At 39.4% G+C, this 20,956-nt stretch overlaps 1 protein-coding gene and 1 pseudogene across 9 annotated transcripts in view; both read left to right on the top strand.

The window, feature by feature from the left end:
* Positions 1–20,956, top strand: part of DENND5B (DENN domain containing 5B) — a 191,404-nt gene that overhangs the window by 51,928 nt on the left and 118,520 nt on the right. The window lies entirely within an intron of this gene.
* Positions 15,273–15,373, top strand: LOC111561602 (annotated as a pseudogene).

Genomic DNA, 20,956 nt, shown 5'->3' with positions numbered 1-20,956 from the left:
ATGGGATTGTTTTCTTAATTTCTCTTTCTGTTGCTTTATTATTAGTGTATAGAAATGCAACCAGTTTCTATACATTGGTTTTGTATCCTGCAACTCTACTGAATTCATCAGTTCTAGCAGTTTTTTGTTGGAGTCTGAGTTTTCTATATATAGTATCTTGTCATCTGTAAACAGTGAAAGGTTGACTTGTTTCTTACCAATTTGGATGCCTTTTATTCCTCTTTCTTGCCTGATTGCTGTAGCTAAGTCTTCCAGTGCTCTGTTGAATAAAAGTGGTGAGAGTGGACATCCTTGTCTTGTTCCTGACCTTAGCAGAAAAACCCTCAGTTTTTCACTAATGAATATGATGTTAATTGGGTTTTTCATACATGGCCTTTATTGTATTTAGGTATATTTCTACAAACCTACTTAGTTGAGGGTTTTTATCACGAATGGATGTTGTACTTTGTCACATGCTTTTTCTGCTTCTGTAGAAATGATCGAATGGTTTTTATCTTTTCTCTTATTGATTCAATGTATCACATTGGTTGATTTGTGCATTTTGAACCACTCTTTCATCCTGGGAATAAATCCCACTTGATCGTGGTGAATGTTTTTGTTTTTTTTTTTAATGTAGGATTCAGTTTGCTAATATTTGCATCTGTGTTCATCAGAGATATTGGCTTGTAGTTCTTTTTTTTTGTAGTATCTTTATCTGGTTTTGGTTTTGGGGTAATGCTGGCTTCATAGACTGAATTTGGAAGTTTTCCTTCCTCTTTTGTTATTTTGGAGTAGTTTGAGAATAGGTATTAACTCTTTTTTCAATGTTTGGTAGAATTCACCTATGAAGCCATCTGGTCCCGGACTTTTGTTTGTTGGCAGTTTTTTTTTTGTTGTGTTTTTTTGTTGGTTGGTTGGTTGGTTGGTTTGGGGTTTTTGTTTTGTTTTGTTTTGTTTTTTTGTTTTGTTTTTTTTGAGTCTGGCTAGAGGTTTATCAATTTTGTTGATCTTTTCAAACAACCAGCTTCTGGTTTCATTGATCTGTTCTATTGATTTTTAGCTTTCTATTCCTTCCTTCCTTCCTTCCTTCCTTCCTTCCTTCCTTCCTTCCTTCCTTCCTTCCTTCTCTAATCTTTATTGTTTCCTTCCTTCTACTGGTTTTGGGTTTTGTTCTTTTTCTAGCTTCTTTAGATGTAAGGTTAGGTTGTTTATTTGAGATCTTTCTTGCTTCTTGAGGTAGGCCTATATTGCTATAAACTTCTTAGAACAGCTTTTGCTGCATCCCAAAGGTTTTGGACTATTGTGTTTTCATTTTCATTTATCTCAATGTAATTTTTTATTTCCCCTTTGATTTCTTAGTTAACCCATTTATTGTTTAGTAGTATGTTATTTAGCCTTAATGTATTTGTGCTGTGTCCAGATTTCTTCTTGTGGTTGATTTCTTGTTTCATAGTGTTGTGGTCAGAGAAGATGCATAGTATGACTAAAGTCGCTTTGAATTTTTGAGATTTGTTTTGTGGCCTAATATGTAATCTGTTGTGGAGAATGCTCCATGTCCACTTGAATGTGTATTCTGCTGTTTTAAGATAGAATGTTCTGAACATTTAACATTTAACAGATATCTGTTAAATCCATCTAGTCCCATGTGTTATTCAAAGCCATTGTTTCCTTGTTGACTTTCTGTTTGGAAAACTAAGTGGGTGTTAAAGTCCCTTACTATTATTATATTATTCTCTCTTCCTTTATGTTTGTTATTAACTGCTTTATGCATCTCCTATGTTGGATGCAAAAATATTTACAGTTGTTGTATCTTCTTTTGTTGGATTGTTCTGTTTATCATTGTGTAGTATCCTTCTTTGTCTCTTGTTACAGTTTTTGTTTTAAAGTATATTTTGTCCAAAATAAGTATTACTATTCTGGTTTTCTTTTCAGTTCCATTTGCATTAATAAATATTTGTCCATCCCTTCATTTGCAATCTGCATGTGTCTTTAGGTCTAAAATGAGTCTCTTGTAGGCAGCATATAGATGGGTCTTTTTTTTTTTTTTTTTTTTAATCTGCTCTGTCACTCTGTGTATTTTGATTGGAGCCTTTATTCAAAGTAATTCCTGATATGTATGTATTTATTATCATTTTGTTACTTGTTTTATGTTTTTGTAGATCTTCTCTGTTCCTTTCTTCACTTGCTCTCTTCTCATGATTAGTTGGCTTTCTTTAGTGATATGCTTGGATTCCTTTCCCTTTATTTTTGCATATGTATTACTGGTTTTTGATTTATGTTTAGCATTGGGTTTATATATAACATCTTCTGCATATAACAGCCCATGGTAAGTTGATGGCTTAGGTTTGAATCTATTCTTTACTCTTCTTTCCCCATGTTTCTAGGTAAATGGTGTTATATTTTACATTCTTTTATGAGTCCCTTGACTGAATTTTACAGATATACTTATTTTTACTGCTTTTTGCTTCTCAATTTTTTTACTTTACTCTTACTTTTGGTCTTTGCTTTCCAAAGAGTCCCCTTTAACATTTTTTTATAGGACTGGTTTATTGGTTATGAATTCCTTTAACTTTTGTTTGTCTGGAAACTTTTTATATCTCCTTCTATTCTGAATGATAATCTCGCTGGATAGAGTATTCTTGGCTACAGATTTTTCCCTTTTAGCACTTGGAATATATCATTCCCTTCTGGCCTACAGAGTTTCTGCTGAAAAACCAGCTGATAGCCTTATGAGATTTCCCTTGTACGTAACTGCTTTCTTTTCTCTTGCTGCTTTTAAAATTCTCTATCACTGCTTTTTGCCATTTTAATTACTAAGTGTCTTGGTGTGGACATGCTTGAGTTGATTTTGTTGGGAAATCTCTGTGCCTCCTGGATTTGGATTTCTGTTTCCTTCTCCAGATTTGGTAAGTTTTCAGCTATTTCTTTAAATAAAATTTTTATCCCCTTTTCTGTCTCTTCTCCTTCTAGGATTCCTAAAATGTGAATGTTACTATGCTTGATGGAGTCACTGAGTTTCCTAAGTCTATTCTTATTTTGCATAATTTTTTGTTTCTCTCACCTTCTCACCTCTTACTTTCATTTTGTCCATGTCTTTGTGTCTGTTTTTATGTGTTAGGAAAGTCAGCTATGTCCCCTGCTCTTGAAAGTAGTGGCCTTATGAAGAAGTGGTTCTGGGGGCGCCTGGGTGGCGCAGTCGGTTAAGCGTCCGACTTCAGCCAGGTCACGATCTTGCGGTCCGTGAGTTCGAGCCCCGCATCAGGCTCTGGGCTGATGGCTCGGAGCCTGGAGCCTGTTTCCGATTCTGTGTCTCCCTCTCTCTCTGCCCCTCCCCCGTTCATGCTCTGTCTCTCTCTGTCCCAAAAATAAAAAATAAAAAAAAATAAAAAAACATTGAAGAAGTGGTTCTGTAGTGCCCTACAGTACAGTGTTCCCTGTTTACCAGAACCTGGTGCTTAAGGGGTGTCTTTTGTGTGTGTTGTGGTTGAGTCGCTTTTTTCTTCAGTCTAGGTGTCTTTATTGGCTCTTTGCCTATTGTGGGCAGGGTGTGTTCCCTGTCCTGTTAGTGGTTAAGTCTGAGGCTTGAGTTGAGTTAGATGAGGTGTTTGCCAGAGATGCAGTAGCAACAAACTGCAGGACACTTTCCCTGTGCTGTTCTCTGAGAAGCTTGCATTGGTGGGTAGAGCCTGTAGTCAGACCACATGTCTGCCCCTAGTCCACTGCAGTCTGTTTGTGGTTATCTTTTTCTCTCCCTGGGCAGGAGTCATTTTGGAGTATCCCTGGCCCCTATCCAGGCTGCTTGCACACTGCTGGGCCTGTGGCACTGCCCTGGATGGGCCCTGGCCAAGAGCATATTGATGGGGGGGGGGGGGATGGGAGGGAGGTGGGGGTGGGTGGAGTACGGACCCAGAACGTGCAGTGGGAGGGAGGGTAGTGGAGTTTGGTGTAAGCAAGTTAGGTAGTAAGTGGGCTGTGCTGGTTCCAGCAGGTAGTCTTATGTTTATTCTAGGGAGGGTGGGAAGAAAATGGCAGCTGCCAGTTCCTCTGTTCTTGGAGGAGTCTCCCAAGGATCTCTGTTCCTCCAGGACACCTCTGAGATGAATAAACTACTCTTCCTCCTGTATGCCCCAGGCGGTTTTTAAACTGCCGCTTCTATGCTGTATCCCCAGGGGCTATTTTTGTACCAGCTTTTTTTCTTCTTTAAGTTTATTTATTTAGTTAGAGAGAGAGAAAGTGCTTGGATTTGCATGTGTGCACAAGTGGGTGAGAGGCAGAGAGAGAATCCCAGGTGGACTCGGGCTCATGAACCATGAGATCATGACCTGAGCCATAGTCACATGCTTAACTGAACCACCCAGGTGCCCTGTTGTGCTGTCTCTTTAAGGGCAGGGACTCAGTATCCTTTCACCCGCCTTGCTTTCCTTCCTTATTTTTAAAATTCCAGGTTTGAAGTCCTGCTGGTTGTAAGAACTCACAAAATTCAGATCCTCTGGTTTTTTTACTTTTTAATTTATTTTTTATTTTTTATTTTATTTTTTATGAATATAACTTATTGTCAAATTGGCTTGCATACAACACCCAGCGCTCATCCCAACAAGTGCCCTCCTCAATGCCCATCACCCATGTCCCCCTCTCCTCCACCCCCCTCATCTACCTTCAGTTTGTTCTCTGTATTAAGAGTCTCTTGTGGGGGCGCCTGGGTGGCGCAGTCTGTTAAGCGTCCGACTTCAGCCAGGTCACGATCTCGCGGTCCGTGAGTTCGAGCCCCGCGTCAGGCTCTGGCTGATGGCTCAGAGCCTGGAGCCTGTTTCCGATTCTGTGTCTCCCTCTCTCTCTGCCCCTCCCCCGTTCATGCTCTGTCTCTCTCTGTCCCAAAAATAAATAAATGTTGAAAAAAAAATTAAAAAAAAAAAAAAAGAGTCTCTTGTGGTTTGCCCCCCTCCCTCGCTGTTTGCAACTATTTTTTCCCCCTTCCATTCCCCCATGGTCTTCTGTTAAGTTTCTCAAGTTCCACATATGAGTGAAAACATATGATATCTGTCTTTCTCTGACTAACTTATTTCACTCAGCATAATACCTTCCGGTTCCGTCCATGTTGCTGCAAATGGCATGATTTCATCCTTTCTCATTGCCAAGTAGTATTCCATTGTATATATAAACCACGTCTCTATTTTTATCCATTCATCAGTTGATAGACATTTAGGCTCTTTCCATAATTTGGCTGGCCTTCTGGTTTTCAAAGCCAACTGTTCTAGGGATTTATCTTCCCTATAAAGGCTCCTCCATGTGAGGGTCTGTTCTTTTCCCCTCTCCACCCCCTCGACTCCCTACAGGCCGCTTTGGCTCCTTACTGCATTTCTACCCTACCTACCCTCCTCAGTATGGTCTCTACTCTGCATTTAGTTGTGGAGACTGTTATGCAGTCTTGGGGTAATTTTCTGGGTTATTTACATAACCATGTAAGTGTTACCTGGTTGTATCAATGGGATGAGGTGAACTTAGGATCCTCCTACTCCACCGTCTTCCAGTAATGATAATTTTAATTTATAATTTCAGTACAGTTATAATCACAGATCTTAAATTCTTATTAAACAACCTTTAAACTACTACAAAACTATCCTGGAATTTGTATAAACAGGATAAAAGTCTTCCCACAAAGTCAGTAGCAGTCTCATTCTTTCAACTAGCCCATGTTCTTAATTATTCACTTACTTACTAGCAAATGGTCCTTGAATTTATATTCTACTAGACACTGTGTACGCCCTGGGGATTCAGTAGTAAACAAGATACAACTTTTATCCTCATAGAGCTAAAGGCTTTTCTAGAAGAAATGCCTATAAACTTAGATCTGAAGGGAGGCCAGGAATTTACAGGTGAGATGTAGGGGTGGGTTGGTGGGGGCACTACCAGAGGAAATATCTGTAGCAGAACAACATAGGTAAAAGTTGGCTAATTTCAAAGAATATTGTACATATGGTGAGCAACTATTAATTTCTTCATGCCTGGAGTACAGAATATAAAGGATATGGAAAATCCTGTGGGAAGGGTTAAGACATAAGCACTCAGATTGTGGAAAATTTTGAAAATCTGTTAAGGAATTTGAGATTTATCCTTAGGATGATGAAGCACTATTGAAAAGTTTCAAAAGAGAGTATATCACATTTGTATTTAGAAAGATTTCTTGGCTGCATTATGGAGTAAGAGTTGGTGGGAAATAAGCTTGGGGGCAGTTAGGACAGTGATGACATGTGTAGTAATTCAGATGAGAGATGAAATTGGATCAGACTATAGCAGTGGCAGTGGGGATGGGGAGAATTAAATAGATTTTTTGAAAATAGGAGGTTAAATCAGTATTTGATTAGATGTGGGGAATAAGAGGGAAAGAGGAATCCAGGATGACTAGCTGTTCGGCTTGAGCCATTGGATCAGTGGTTGTTATTACTGAGCTAGAGAAATTACCAGGTAGGGCTTTGGAAGTGATTCCCTCTTTGGTCTGTAAGAACTCTTATGAGTCCAAGAATTTGTGATTCTTGACTAAGAAAGCGTATTCTGTTTCCTGCAGATTAGACTATTTTCACTGCTACTCGCTTAAAATTGGGAAGGAAGTAAATATGTCATTTCCAGGATGTCCATATCTTTGGCTACTCACAGACTTCAAAATAATAGTTAAGATTCATTGTAAGAGTTCATTGGTTTATTTGTTAAAGTAGAATGCTGTTTTCTATAGGTAGTATATAATTTTGTCTAGTTATATATATAACTTAGTTATATATAATCTTTTATTGTCAATACAATCCATTGTTAAGTAACTTACAAAGTAGCTATAATGATGACAGAGCCATTGTTGTCAAGGGTGACAACATAAATATAATGTCTAACTAACCTAATAAATGTTAAAATATTTCACAACTCTATTGCCAGTTGGAATACAAAATGGTACACTTTGGAAGACAGTTTGACAGTTTCTTGCAAAAGTAAACACACTTTACTGTCTGATACAGAAATCATACTCCTTGGTGTTTACCTCAAAGAGTTGAAAACCTATACCACATGAAAATCTATACCACATAAAAACCTAAACACAGATGTTTATAGTAGCTGTATTCATAATTGCCAAAACTTGGAAGCTTGGAAGCGTTGTTTCCAAGATGCTCTTTGGTAGGTAAATGGATAAAAAGACTATGATACATCCATGCAGTGGAATACTATTCAGTGCCAAAGAGAAATGAGCTACCAAGACATGAAAAGACATGGAAGTTGTCTTAGATGCATATTAGATGTCTTAGATGTCTTAGATGCATATTACTAAGTGAAAGAAACCAAGCTGAAAAGGCTATATATGTGTTATATGATTCCAGTTATATGACTTTATGGAAAAGACAGAAAATGGAGACACTAAAGAGATTAAGTGGTTGCTTCGGGTTAGGGGCAGAGAGGGTTATTCGAATAGGTAGGGAACAGGTTTTTTAGGACAGTGAAACTCTTCTGTACTCTTCTGTACCATACTATAAATAGTAGATACGTGTCATTACAAATTTGTTAAAACTCTGAGATCACCAAGAGTGAACCCTATTAGGGGCGCCTGGGTGGCGCAGTCGGTTAAGCGTCCGACTTCAGCCAGGTCACGATCTCGCGGTCCGGGAGTTCGAGCCCCGCGTCGGGCTCTGGGCTGATGGCTCAGAGCCTGGAGCCTGTTTCCGATTCTGTGTCTCCCTCTCTCTCTGCCCCTCCCCGTTCATGCTCTGTCTCTCTCTGTCCCAAAAATAAATAAACGTTGAAAAAAAAAAAAAAAAAAAAGAGTGAACCCTATTATAAATTATGGGCTTTGGGTGATGATATATGGATCATCTTCTTCCAGGGTTACCTTTTATTCAGAGATAAACACAGACACACATACATAAATATTTTTTGTGGCTTTTACAATATTTGTTAGAAATACTGCTTATATTGTTTTATATTAGTAACTATAGGGTATTTCTTCCAACTACAAATCAGTCCTGAATAATAGATTCATGTTATTGAAGGGTTGAGTGGCTTTTTTTTTTTTAATGAAAAATTGATGTAAGCAAATGGAGAACTAACTCTGCAAGTCAAGAATGCTGTTAGGCATGCTGCTGTCATGCTCACTTCTCCTAACATTTGAAGGAGAATTTTGAAAATAGCCTTTATGATTGATACAGCCACTGGGAAAAAACAGTATGGAGGTTTCTCAAAAAATTAAAAATAGAAATACCATATGATCTAATAATCCCACTACTGGGTATTTACCTAAAGACCACAAAAACACTAATTCAGAAAGATCTATGGGGGCGCCTGGGTGGCTCAGTCAGTTAAGCGGCCAACTTCGGCTCAGGTCATGATCTCACGGTCCGTGAGTTCGAGCCCCCTGTCGGGCTCTATGCTGACAGGTCAGAGCCTGGAGCCTGTTTCAGATTCTGTGTCTCCCTGTCTCTCTCTGACCCTCCCCCCTTTCATGCTCTGTCTCTCTCTGTCTCAAAAATAAATAAACGTTAAAAAAAATTTTAGATCTATGTATGCCTATGTTTATTGCAGCATTACTTACAGTAGCCAAGATAATGGAAACAATCTAAGTGTCTGTCAATAGACAAATGGATAAGGAAGATGTGGTGTGTATATACCATGGACACACACAGACACAAACATAGAAAAGAATTAGATCATGCTGTTTGTGACAATATGGATGGACCTAGAGGGTATTAAGTTGAATGAAACAAGTCAGGGAAAGACAAATACCATATGATTTTACTCATGTGGAATCTAAAAAACAAATGAATAAACAAACAAAAGGCAGACTCAGACCTATAAATACAGAGAACAAACTGATGGTTGCCAGAGGAGAGGGGAGTGTGGGGATAAAGGGGATTGGGAGATACCTGCTTCCAGTTAGGGAAGGAGTAAGTCACAGGAATAAACGGCACAATATAGGGAATATAGTCAGTGGTATTGTAACAGTGTTGTGTGGTGGCAGATGGTAGCTACACTTGTGAGCATAGGATAGAATTGTCCAATCACTATGTCGTATACCTGAAACTACTGTAACACTGTGTGTCACTATACTCAAAACAGTTTTTTTAAAGAATAGAATCTTTATGATAGTTATTATTTTTAAAACATAACTTCACTTATCACTGCCATTTTCCTTTATGAAAAAAAGAAAAACTAGTTTACCCACGGTCATGCAAAGCTTAGTTATTCTATATGTATGCTCCAGAAACGAACAGCTAAGATTCTCCATGTTATGAGGATATTGAACTTTGTTTATTACAGAAAACACTTTGTATGCTAGAAGGAATTTCTTTCATTGCATTTTGTTTTTCTCCGCCTCATTTATTTATTTATTTATTTATTTATTTATTTATTTATAATTTTTTTAAATCTTTATTTATTTTTGAGAGAAAGTGTGAGCAGGGGAGGATCAGAGAGAGAGGGAGGCACAGAATCCGAATCAGGCTCCAGGCTCCGAGCTGTCAGCACAGAACCCAACACGGGGCTTGAACTCACAAACCGTGAGATTGTGACGTGTGCCAAAGTTAGAGACTTAACCGACTGAGCCACCCAGGTGCCCCTTTCTCAGCCTTTTTTAAAGAGAAGGAAGAGTCCAAAGGAATAGAGAAAGAAGAGGTAGTCTGAAGGACATACGAGGAGTTCAAATTAGAATACATTGTGGGGTGCCTGGGTGGTCAGTCAGTTGAGCGTCCGACTTCAGCTCAGGTCATGATCCCTGTGGTTCATGAGTTCAAGCCCCACGTTGGGCTCGCTGTTGTCAGCTTGTGAATGTGGCATCTGCTTTGAATCCTCTGTCCCCCTCTCTTTTTGCCCCTCCCCCATGTGCGTGCTCACTCTGAAAAGATAAAACATTTTAAAAAAGCATATAGAATATGTTGGCTTTTAACAGCCTGTGGTAAAGATTTCCCATAGTACTTCAAAATGTTGACCTGGAGAGAAGAGTGATTAGGCTAGAGATATATATTTGGAAGTCATTAATGTAGGTGGTAGTGTGAACTGTGGAGTGTAACATGTAGAGTAAGAAAAAATGAACAAGGACAGAACCCAATGGAACACAAATATGTAGGGAACAACAAAAGAGAAACCCATGGAGATAACTGAAAGCAAGCTCCCTTGATAACTTCCCAGTTCTTAAGAATTGGTAGAGAAGAGAGAAGACCAACTTGGATATGAGCAGCTGAACTTTCCAATCCCAAATCTTATTGGGGATCTCACCAGTCATTGCTGCTACAGCTATGCTGGTCTTGCCGAGTACAGCTTGCTCTTCCTGCACTGGACTCTCTTATTTCTTATAGCTGAAAACAGTAACACTTCACAAAATACTTAAAGATGATAGAAGGAAATCATGAATGGAAAGTGACATTAACCAGTTTAGGAAAATATCAGTGTGACTGCTCTTATTACTCATAGAATCACTTGGCCCCTTGGGACTCTTTAGAGAGTTGTGTTCTTTCCCTGATAGAGGTTTGCCTCCTTGCTGAAACCAAGATCTGCTTCCACATGGAAGATATTTATTTTTTTCCCAAAAGTGAGGAGAGTTGTTAGGCACATTTGGACTGCTCGTAGTCTAGGCTCAAGGTAATGAAGTCTAGAGAGAAGAGTTTCTTCTTCATGTCAGTCTAAGTTCGATCTTTCATGGTTTCTTTTCATGTCATGAGGTGTATTTTCCCAAGCTGATTAACAATGGCACTGTCCATCCACCTCCTTTGAGGGAGACAATACTCTACTCACAAGGGTATAACCTTAGTCTGTGAAGCCACACAAGTGACCATCTCAGAATATATTTGTCCAACAAAGGAATAAGGGCTAGGACCCTCCGTTTCTGTCCTTATGGGCTTTTCCAGAGGCTGCTTGGGCTTTCTGACAGCACTGTATGTAGCTACACTCTAAGGGCATGTATTCCAAGAGAGTGAGGTGGAAACGCGTGGCACTTTTCATATGATTAAGTCTTGGAAACCACAGTCTCACTTCTGCTATAGGCTTTCATTTGAGACAGTCATGAGGCCCTACCAGGTTTAAGGACTAGTCATGAGATTAAGCCCCACATCAAACTCCACATTGAGCATGAAGCCTGCTTAGGAGTCTCTCTTTCCCTCTCTGTCGCTGTCACTCCCTTGCTCACACACACACACACTCTCTCTCTCAAAGAAATAAACATTAAAAAAATACTTGTTGACAAAAGAAAAAGAGGGACAGAGAGAACAGAGAGAATGACATGAATTAGAAGGGGAGTTCAGTGTACAGTGTATGGCAGGGAGACCAGTTAGTTAGGAAACTGTAGCAAGATTCTGAGTCTGGCTTGAAGCTCAGAATTAACAAATAGCAGTGAAGATGGAAAGGAAACCCTGATTTGGAGGGATGTTAAGGAGGTATAAACTGCAAAATTTAGTGATTATTTGCATATGGAAGGAAAGGAGATGGGTCCAGATGGAGGAAGAGGAGAACCAGATAGTACTCTGAGTTCTGGAGTAAAAACAGTGAATATGAGTCTCTTGATAGGATTGCTTTTAGTGTTGATTTTTTTCTTCATGGATGAATAAGTAGATAGCAGTACTTAGTAACTACATGAATTGTGGCACTGTTAACAGAGGAAAAGCTTCGTGGGAGAGGAATTCGGTTTCGCAAGTGTTAAGTCAAGGCTGCTGGTAACTGAAACAGGTGAGCAAGATTCTTGGTGGATAGTAGGAATTGTGATTTGAAACTCAGGGCTTGAGATCATCTTGAGGGTTTTCTTTTATGTTTGTCTGATGGAGGGAAGAAGACTTTGTTTTTCCTACAGGGAAGAGAAAAATTCCACTCTTCGCTCTCATTTTTAGCCTTGTTTTCTGTTAATTTTGAAAACTTTAGGAAGTTATTAAAATTTTTTTTCTCTCTACCATAGATGATGTGACTTAACTTTTTAAAATATGCTAGACAGTAGCTTTGGGAATCACAGCCTCTGGGAAGGTCCTTGTTATCTGGCAGGTCACGTTGTCTTCGTCCTAGAATATGTGGATCATAATTTCATAGTTCTGTGCTATCCCTTGATACCATTTTAAGAATTAGAATCCATGCAGTTCATTTTAAATTTTTACAGAATTAAAAAAAAAAATTATGGGGCGCCTGGGTGGCTCAGTCGGTTAAGCGTCCGACTTCGGCTCAAGTCATGATCTCGCGGTTCGTGAGTTCAAGCCCCGCGTCGGGCTCTTTGCTGATGGCTCAGAGCCTGGAGCCTGTTTCCGATTCTGTGTCTCCCTCTCTCTCTGACCCTCCCCCGTTCATGCTCTGTCTCTCTCTGTCTCAAAAATAAATAAACATTAAAAAAAAATTTATGTATTTTTGAGAGACAGAGCATAAGCAGGAGAGGGGCAGAGAGAGAGGAAGACATGGAATCCAAAGCAGGTTCCAGGCTGCATACTGTCAGCACAGAGCCTGATGCAGGACTGAAACCCATGAACTGCACGATCATGACCTGAGCCAAAGTCAGCTGCTTAATCGACTGAGCCACCCAGGTGTCCCTAATTTTTTCTTTTAATGTTTATTTGTTTTTTGAGAGAGAGAGACCTAGTGTGAGCAGGAGAGGGGCAGAGAGAGAGGGAGACACAGAATCTGAAGCAGGCTCCAGGCTCTGAGCTGTCAGCACCGAGCCTGATGCGGGGCTCGAACTCACGAACCTGTGAGATCATGACCTGAGCCAAAGTCGGATGCTTAACCAACTAAGCCACCCAGGCATCCCATGCAGTTCATTTTAATTGTTTTTAACATTTATTTATTTTTGACCGACAGAAACAGACCACAAGTGGGGGAGGGGCAGAGAGGGAGGGAGACCCAGAACCTGAGACAGGCTCCAGGCTCTGAGCTGTCAGCACAGATCCCCACATGGGGCTCAAACTCAGAAACTGTGAGATCATGCCCCCCATGCAGTTCATTTTAAAGCCTGAATATTCTAGCTAACACTCAGCATGTTAGAGGAGGGCCTTGAGGGCCTTTGGATAAAAGTGCATACTGATGAAGAGACTCTGAGGTCACTCTTACTTAGCAACATTCACATCAGCACAGCCATTCTAGCTGCAAAAAAAACTCCAAGTAATTGTTGGAATAATAATGCTTCTGTTTGATTCTTATAGGAAGATTTTGTTTCTCAGTGAATTTTAGTAACATTTTTTTGCCCTATCTTGCTCATATGATAATAATTTCATAGACGGTGAGGTAGGGGAGTATTAGTAAATCACATATACTCCTTTTCCTACTTTGTAATGTGTATCTTTCCTTTAGAGAACTTCGTTGATTTCTTATGCAGGTTTTTTTTTTTTTTTTAAGAGGGTACAAGGAAGAAAGTGGTATTCTTGTATATGTCCATTGGTATCCCTGTGTAAACTAAACTGAGTTACTGGTTTCTGACTCCTTATAAAAATTTTTGGGGGGAGAGTATTGGCAGCAAAAAGTAATGAATGGAAACGAAGGGAAAAATCTAGATTGGGTCTGAGCAAATAACTGCTTCTTTGAGTCATACAGCAGAAATATTTCAGTTTGAATCATCTTAGAACTCTAGCCCTATAGTGTTACTTGTCAGTTATAAATATTTTAATGCTAGGAGCCTTTCTTTTGTTCCTGGAAGCAAAGGGTGGCTCTCCTGATGTCATTTTACCAGAGAATAAGTTCTTTAGCAATAGGGAAGATTTGTTTTATATTGTATAACATGCAGCATCAAATAATAACATTAATATGCTTTCTCAGAAATACATTACATAAATGATTCTCATATAAGCTAGATGTCAATACTAATGTGTTGTTGTTATATAATCTGTATTTTATGTATGAGGAAACCTTTGCTCAAAGAAATTATGATTTGCCCTAAACTACTAGAACCCAGGATATTCACATAGAACTAGAGCCTTGTTTTCTTGGCTATAATTATTATTCGAAAATCACTGTTATATTTTTCAGAGTAATGAAAATCACTTACTAAGCACTGTTTTTTTGATGACCTGAAAATTATGGACCCATTTCTCTTATAGGGTTTTATAATATCAGTTACAGTACTTAAGTGATCAGTTTTTTTCTTGTTTCACATTTTATTAAAAAAGGAAAAGTATGAAAAGCATGGCTTAGAAGCAGAGTGCTTTGTTTATTCATCATTATCAGAGGACTCTAGACCTCAAATTAATTGCAAAGGTTATTTTTGCAAATAATCTGCCTACTGTGTTCTGTGTTTGTTGATAGAATGCACAGTGCCTAATAAGAATTTGTTTGCTCTCTGTCCTAGGTTCCTGGCACAGATCTCCTAGAAGCCTGGGAATTTCCTGAGTAGTAAGAGCATTATCCTAGTGAAGTAACTAATGAAGAGCCCCTAGATAGCTTCAGAATAGGGGCTAGTTACCAGAGGACTTGAGCCATCCAGGCCTCTGGGGAAGAGAGGAGGTTGGAGATTTGAGTTCAGTCACATGGCCAGTGATTGAATCAGCCCTGCCTATGTAATGAAGCCCACTAGAAACTCTAGATACTGGGGCTGCTGGGTGACTCAGTCAGTTGAGCATCCAGCTCTTGGTTTTGGCTCCAGTCATGATCTTGAAGTTTGTAAGATCGAGCCCTGTGTTGGACCTGTGGCTGACAGTGCAGAGCCTGCTTAGGATTCTCTCTCTCCCTGTCTCTCTCTCTCTCTCTCTCTGTCCCTCCTCCTCTCCCCACCTCTTCTTCTCTCTCAAAATAAATAAACATTTTTTTTTTTAAACCCTCTAGATACCAAAGCTTAGTGTAGCTTTTTGGTTGATGGACACATTGTTGTGTATGTGTAGTGGTGGTGAGTGACATACCCTGATTCTGCTGGAGAGACCATGAAAGCTCTGCATTCCCTCTAAGACCTCACCCTGTGTGTGTCTTCATTTGGTTCTTAGGATTTGTATCCCTTGCAATAAAACTGCAGTCATAAGTTTAGTGCTTTCCTGAGTTCTGTGAGTCGCTCTAGTGAATTATCAAACCTGATAGTCATGGGAACGCCCCAGATGTATAGCCACTATGTCAGAAGGGCTAGTGGGCTAGGGACCTCTGAAGTAAGGGCTGTCTTAGTGGGGTCCATGCCCTTTAACAGGTAACATCTGTGCCAACTTCAGATGGTTAGTAACAGATTAAATTATGTAAATTGGAGTTGAAATAGAATAACTGTGTTGTATACTCTTTTGGCTCCCAGTGAATGAACTTCAGTAATTGAAGTGTATTTGGTGTTAGCTAAATATAGCATGGCTCTTTAATTTTGATGTAATCAATAATGAAGTATGTTTTGAATTTTTATCGCTTCTTGGCCTTTTGGCTAAGATCAAGTGTAGTATCTGTTCTTATCAGTGAATTTCTTAGAAATTCAAAATTTACTAAGTTGATGTTGATATGCTTATATTAATATCTTAAACTCTTAAGATTACCAGGATTTATGTCTCTTTAACTGATTTTTATTCCTCAGTAGGATCTATGAATTTTCAGAGATCCCTTCAGCTTCTTTTGCTTGATTCCCTTTGTGACCAGCAACTTAGACCTGCAGGATCGCTGACTAGATTTAGAAGTTGTGTATTTAGAAAGGCTAACAGGACCATCATGGGTTAAAACCTTGGTCTTGATTAATAGCTTTAGTAGTGAGTATATGGCTTCTATGAAAGGTAAGAGCATCCATAAAAAATGGGCAAATTCTCCTCCCATGTTTAAAGAACTGCATTTATTATGTATTTGAGCACACTGAAAAGCAATCTAGAGAATTACCAAGGAACAGAAGACACAGTATAGTCAGGGACTGGTATCATAGTAAGAAGATCAACAGTAACACAAATAAAAACTCAGGGTAATCCAGAAACACATAAATAGCTAATTGCTATGACAACAATACAAACTGTCAATGGCTTGAGACAGTAAAAGTTTATTTCTCTTTTATTGTTTAATCTAATGTAGGCCAGGGTGGGAGGGGCTCTTTTGTAGAGACATTCAGTGACCCAAGTTTTCTTCCATTGTGTGACCTTCTCATTTTTTTAAGGCCTCATCTCCATTTGCCTTTAGCTGATGGATGGCAAAGGACAGACAGGTTATGTACCTCAGCCTGGAAGTGACACACATCACTTCTGCTCATATTTCATTGGCAAAAACTGGTGATTTGGCCCTCACCCAGATGCAAGGATATTGACAAGGAGAGAATATGGATGTTGGTGAGCACCTGAAGGCTGTCACAGATCCAGAACCAGTAGTGGCTGCACACTGGTGCAACATGGCTTATCCAAGTGAGAATGGTTTGGGGCCATTTCTAGGAGTACCAGGAGGAAAAAATGTAATGGAGAGAATGTAGTTTTCAAGGGATTCAGTGTCCTGTTTATAACCTTATGAGGATAAAGTAGGTAACCTGTATGTTGGGGATAGAAAGTATGGTTACCTGGGCAGTACAACCTGCATCAGCCCCATAATAGCATATGGAATGGGCAAAGTCTGCTCTCTATTGTGGCATTGGGAAGGCAAGATAGGAGAATGAGAGATCTCCAGAGGACTGGACTGTACTAATCAGTCCTGTCCGCAGCATCGGTCACTGTGCCTGGCTCAGTGTAGGCATTCTGGATATGTTACTTGAATGAGTTAATACCTCTTTGTCCTTAAACAAACAAAACCCTTTCCCTCCCTTGTTCTCCTTCAGTATTTTCCATTTCTCATCTTTCCAGGAAAACTCTCCAGAAGGCTTATTTATACTCTCTGCCTCTACTTCCTCTCTTTGCATTGTTTCTTGGAACAACTCCACACAACTTTTTACTCCCACTACTCCACAGAAATCTCCTCAAGGTCACCAGTGATTTCCATGCTGTCAACTCTCTCCTTGTTAAAACATTGTCTTTACTTGGCTTCTGTGATACCCATGTTTCTGGTCTTTCTGTTTCGTCACTGGCTGCATTTTTCATTTACCTTTTTGTCAGTTCCTCATTCTCTTCCTAACCTCTTAACGTTTATTCTTGAGCGTCCCAGGGCTGTGACCCCAGCCTCTCTTCATTTATATTTATTTCCTCAGTGATCTTATCCAGCCCTGTGATGTCCAATACCATCTATTTGATACTGAATTTTCTAACTTTTCCCTGAATTTTAAATTCTGATTTCTAAATGCTGACTGAAAAATTTCATTTGGATAACTAAGAGGCATCATAGACTTAATATATCCCAAACTGAATTCTTTATTCCAGCCTTCCAACCCTTCAGTAAGACCCTCTCCTTCTACATTATTCCCCATTTCAGTAAATAGCTATCCTATTCATCCAGGTGCTCAGACCAGAAACTGTGGCATTGTGATATCTTCTTGACTACTCCTTTCTCTCACATCTAACTTGTCAGCAAATCATATCTTTTATGTCCTCAAAACATGTTTCCTAATCACCTGGTATCTTCGTTTCCACTCTTAACCCTCCACAGTCTCTTCTCAGAGCTGCCAGGGTGAGCTTGTTAAAACAAAGTCATTTCTCTGTTTAAAACACTCCACAGTTACTTCCCGTGATGCTTAACACAAGATAGAAAGATCCTACCAAGGCTTGTGAGGCCCTGTCTTATCTGGCCTTGGCTACCTCTCTGATTTCATCTTCTACCAGCTCACTCAAATGCATTGCACTGTCCTCCTTGCTGCATCTCAGCCATGACAAGCTCACTGACACCTCAGGGATTCTGAACTTGCTGTTTCCCCTGCCTGAAATATTCTTTTCTGAGATGACCTCACATGTAGAATTGAAAGCACAGTCTGGAGCCAGACTGTGTAAGTTTGAATTTTCTAGTTGTCTGACCTTGGACAAGTTATTTAACCTTTTTTGTGCCTCAGGTCCTACATCTGTAAAATGATAAAATAGGAGCTACCTTATAGAGTAATTGTGATGATGAAATGCTTTAATGTATGTAGAATACTTAGAATAACACCTGCCCTATAGTAAGCACTATATGTTAACTATGATGATTATTATTACTTCATCAGGTCTCACCTTAAGTGTCACCTGCTCAAAAATTATTTAAATTGTGGTAGAACCATTAGAATGAATAATGAATATGCAGCCTCCTCGGGGAACTGTTTTGAAGAGGACAATTACATGTGATGAAGAGAAAATGCATGTATAGGAAATGGCTTTCTGTGAATGTCAGAGGAGTGCTCCTTTTTTTTCCTTTTTTTTTTTTTTTTTTTTTAACCAACGTGTAAAGTTGCCCTGCCCCTGCTTCCCTTTCCCTAGTCAGTCTCCCTTGTAGGATCTACTGCTGTCCAGTATTCCCTCTCCAACTCCAACTCATGTCAATTCAGGCAGGGGTTTTTAGAGACAAACAGTTGGGAACCTATAAGGATAGACATGGGAAGGAGAAAAATTACCTCACCACCACATTCTCCCTTCTCTGCCTCAGCATGGATTTCTTAGGCAGCATCCCACTTCCTCCTATCACCTTTAGCAAAATAATAGGAAAATTTTCTTTACCCTAAATATTCTGTCAACCATTTATTACCTATGTGTATCTCTGTGTGTGTTTTTAAACTTTCCCTTTGGAGGGGAAGGGAATAAAATTGAAAAGGGACAGGACAAAAGAGATTACCTTTTAACTTCCCATCTGTTGTCATTGTTCCTATCAGCAAGCTTTTTTTAAAACACCTAGACTTCTGTGGTATTCTTTGGGGACAGAAGGATGGGGAAATACTGTGAGGCTTGTCCTTGTTTTGTGGAGAAAATGCTGTGGTCAGACACAGGCTATGGTGGAAATGGATAATGAGGGAGGGGATTCACTGGGAAGAGTGAAAGAGTGGGAAGGTTCAGAGAAAGGGGTTAACGGGACCACTCAGGCCGAGAAATAGCTCCAGTGCTCACACATCTCACAAATCCTTCTCCACTTGCAACCCCATGCACAGGCTATAGAAATCTCTCACCACTGGCTCAGAGCTATGGGTACCTACTCTCAGTGCCAAATGAGAGGAAGCATGGAGCCACCAAAAAGTCAGATCTTACGCTTCCAGCCACAGTGAAAAAAGGTTATTCTTGGTATTCTAACATCATCTACAAACATAGTAGCAGACTGTGTATTGTAACATATTTCAGATGCTTTATGAGAGTTAAGAATTTTTTGGAGCTCAGTCCTTCTAGAACTACCCATTTACATTCTAGTATGTTAGGTAAAAATATTTGTCATATTTCTTTTTTTAGTTATTACATTATCTTTTAAAATATATGTGTTATAAAGTGAGCTTTGAAATCCAAATTTGATGTAATGGTGAGTCACATTGTAGCTTTGCATGAAGCAGATGCACTTATTTCCCTGGAAATTCTCTGAAATATTTAGACCATGGATAATCGGACTTTGGCAATCTGGAGGCAAGGATAAAATAATTGAATATCTGAATCTAAAAAGATTTTTGCTTATGTATAATTCTCTGTGTAAGTGGATCTGGAATACTTTTTATATTTTTTCTTTTTTTCTTTGGTAAAACCAGAAACAGGGTCTATATGAAGTAATTGAACTACTGGTTAATATTCCTAACGATACCCTCAATGCAGCCAAGAGTTTCTACCTTGATCAGGGCATAATAGCCTTTAGACGAGAGCTAGGCAGAATTGTTAGACTAGTGAATGGATTAGTTTCCCCACTTTGCGTCTCATTTTTGTGAGAGTGATATTCATTGTCAGTTGTAAAGTCCATATTTGTTTTTTTTCCCAAATGAGATTTTTTTTTAATGTTTATTTATTTTTGAGAGACAAAGGCAGAGATTTTTCTGTCATGGTCTAATACTTCTCTACTCTGCTACTTCTTTACTCTAATGTAAACTACAAAGGCAAAAAAAAAAATAGGTATATATTTAATGAGTGAGGTCTGCTTCTCAAATTCTTCCTTGCTGGTCCCAGTCATAACAATTGTTTGCCTCCCAGGAGTGTGCGATATCCTGGAGGAGTGCACTGACCTTGCACACTGGGCATATGTGTGAGGGCTATTCAGAGGTCCGTTAGGGGCCATATATTCCTGATGACAAATGTCAGTTCAGCATCTGACTGTCTGGAAAGATCCAAATAACTTCCTTGGTGATTTCAGGGTGTCTTTGGCCTTTGTAATGGATCAGTTCCTTTATCTTCAGTTCACGAGTTCCATGGGCACCTTCACCAGCTCTTTGTTTTGTTGCTGTTTTGCGAAAGGAGAGTGTACAAAGTTTCGGCAAATCTTGATGAGGATATAGAACTCTCACGATATCTGTGGTCAAATAGCCCCCCAGATTAGAAGTTTAGCCTTTGTAATTGCCTTGAGATAATTCAGACTTTTGAGGTATGGATAGGAAGGTTCCCTGGCCTTTAGGACCCTACGTTGTCATTATTTAGCTCTTCAGAGGGAAGACTGAATGTCTAAAAGTTGTAGGTATCTGGGTAACCCATTCAGAAGTTTTAACACTCTTCAAAGCTGCTAAGTTAGAGAGGTCTAGTGTGAATTTTCTAATAGCCTGTGTCCTTAGTGTAGTAAACTTTCCTTCAAGAGTTCACACTTCCTAGTTAATAGCACATAAAGGGATTGTTGATTAAATGGAATCTCATTACAGAGCATACTTTCAGCCCATTATACTCTATATATGTCAGATCTCCTTAGTGTTTACTTAGTGTACTTTTTTCTCTTGGGGCATCTCATCCAATGTACCACATTATATTCCGTTATCATATCTCCTTAAGCTCCTCTTACTGTTTCTCAGACTTTCCTTGTTTTTAATGTCCTTGATAGTTGTGACAAGTATTCATCAGGTATACTGTAGGCTGCTCCTCTTGGTATTAGGAGCAATGGGATCATATGGTAAGACTGTGCTTAGTCTTGTAAGAAATTGCAAAACTGTCTTCCAAAGTGGTTGTACCATTTTGCATTCCCACCAGGAGTGAGAATTCCTGTCACTTTACATATTTGTCAGCATTTGGTGCAGTTTTTTCGACTTTAGCCATTCTGATAGGTGCACAGAAGTTGGGATGTAATTTTT

This window comes from Felis catus, chromosome B4 (assembly GCF_018350175.1).
Source record: "Felis catus isolate Fca126 chromosome B4, F.catus_Fca126_mat1.0, whole genome shotgun sequence".
Lineage (NCBI taxonomy): Eukaryota > Metazoa > Chordata > Mammalia > Carnivora > Felidae > Felis > Felis catus.
This window is presented reverse-complemented; position numbering and strand designations above follow the sequence as displayed.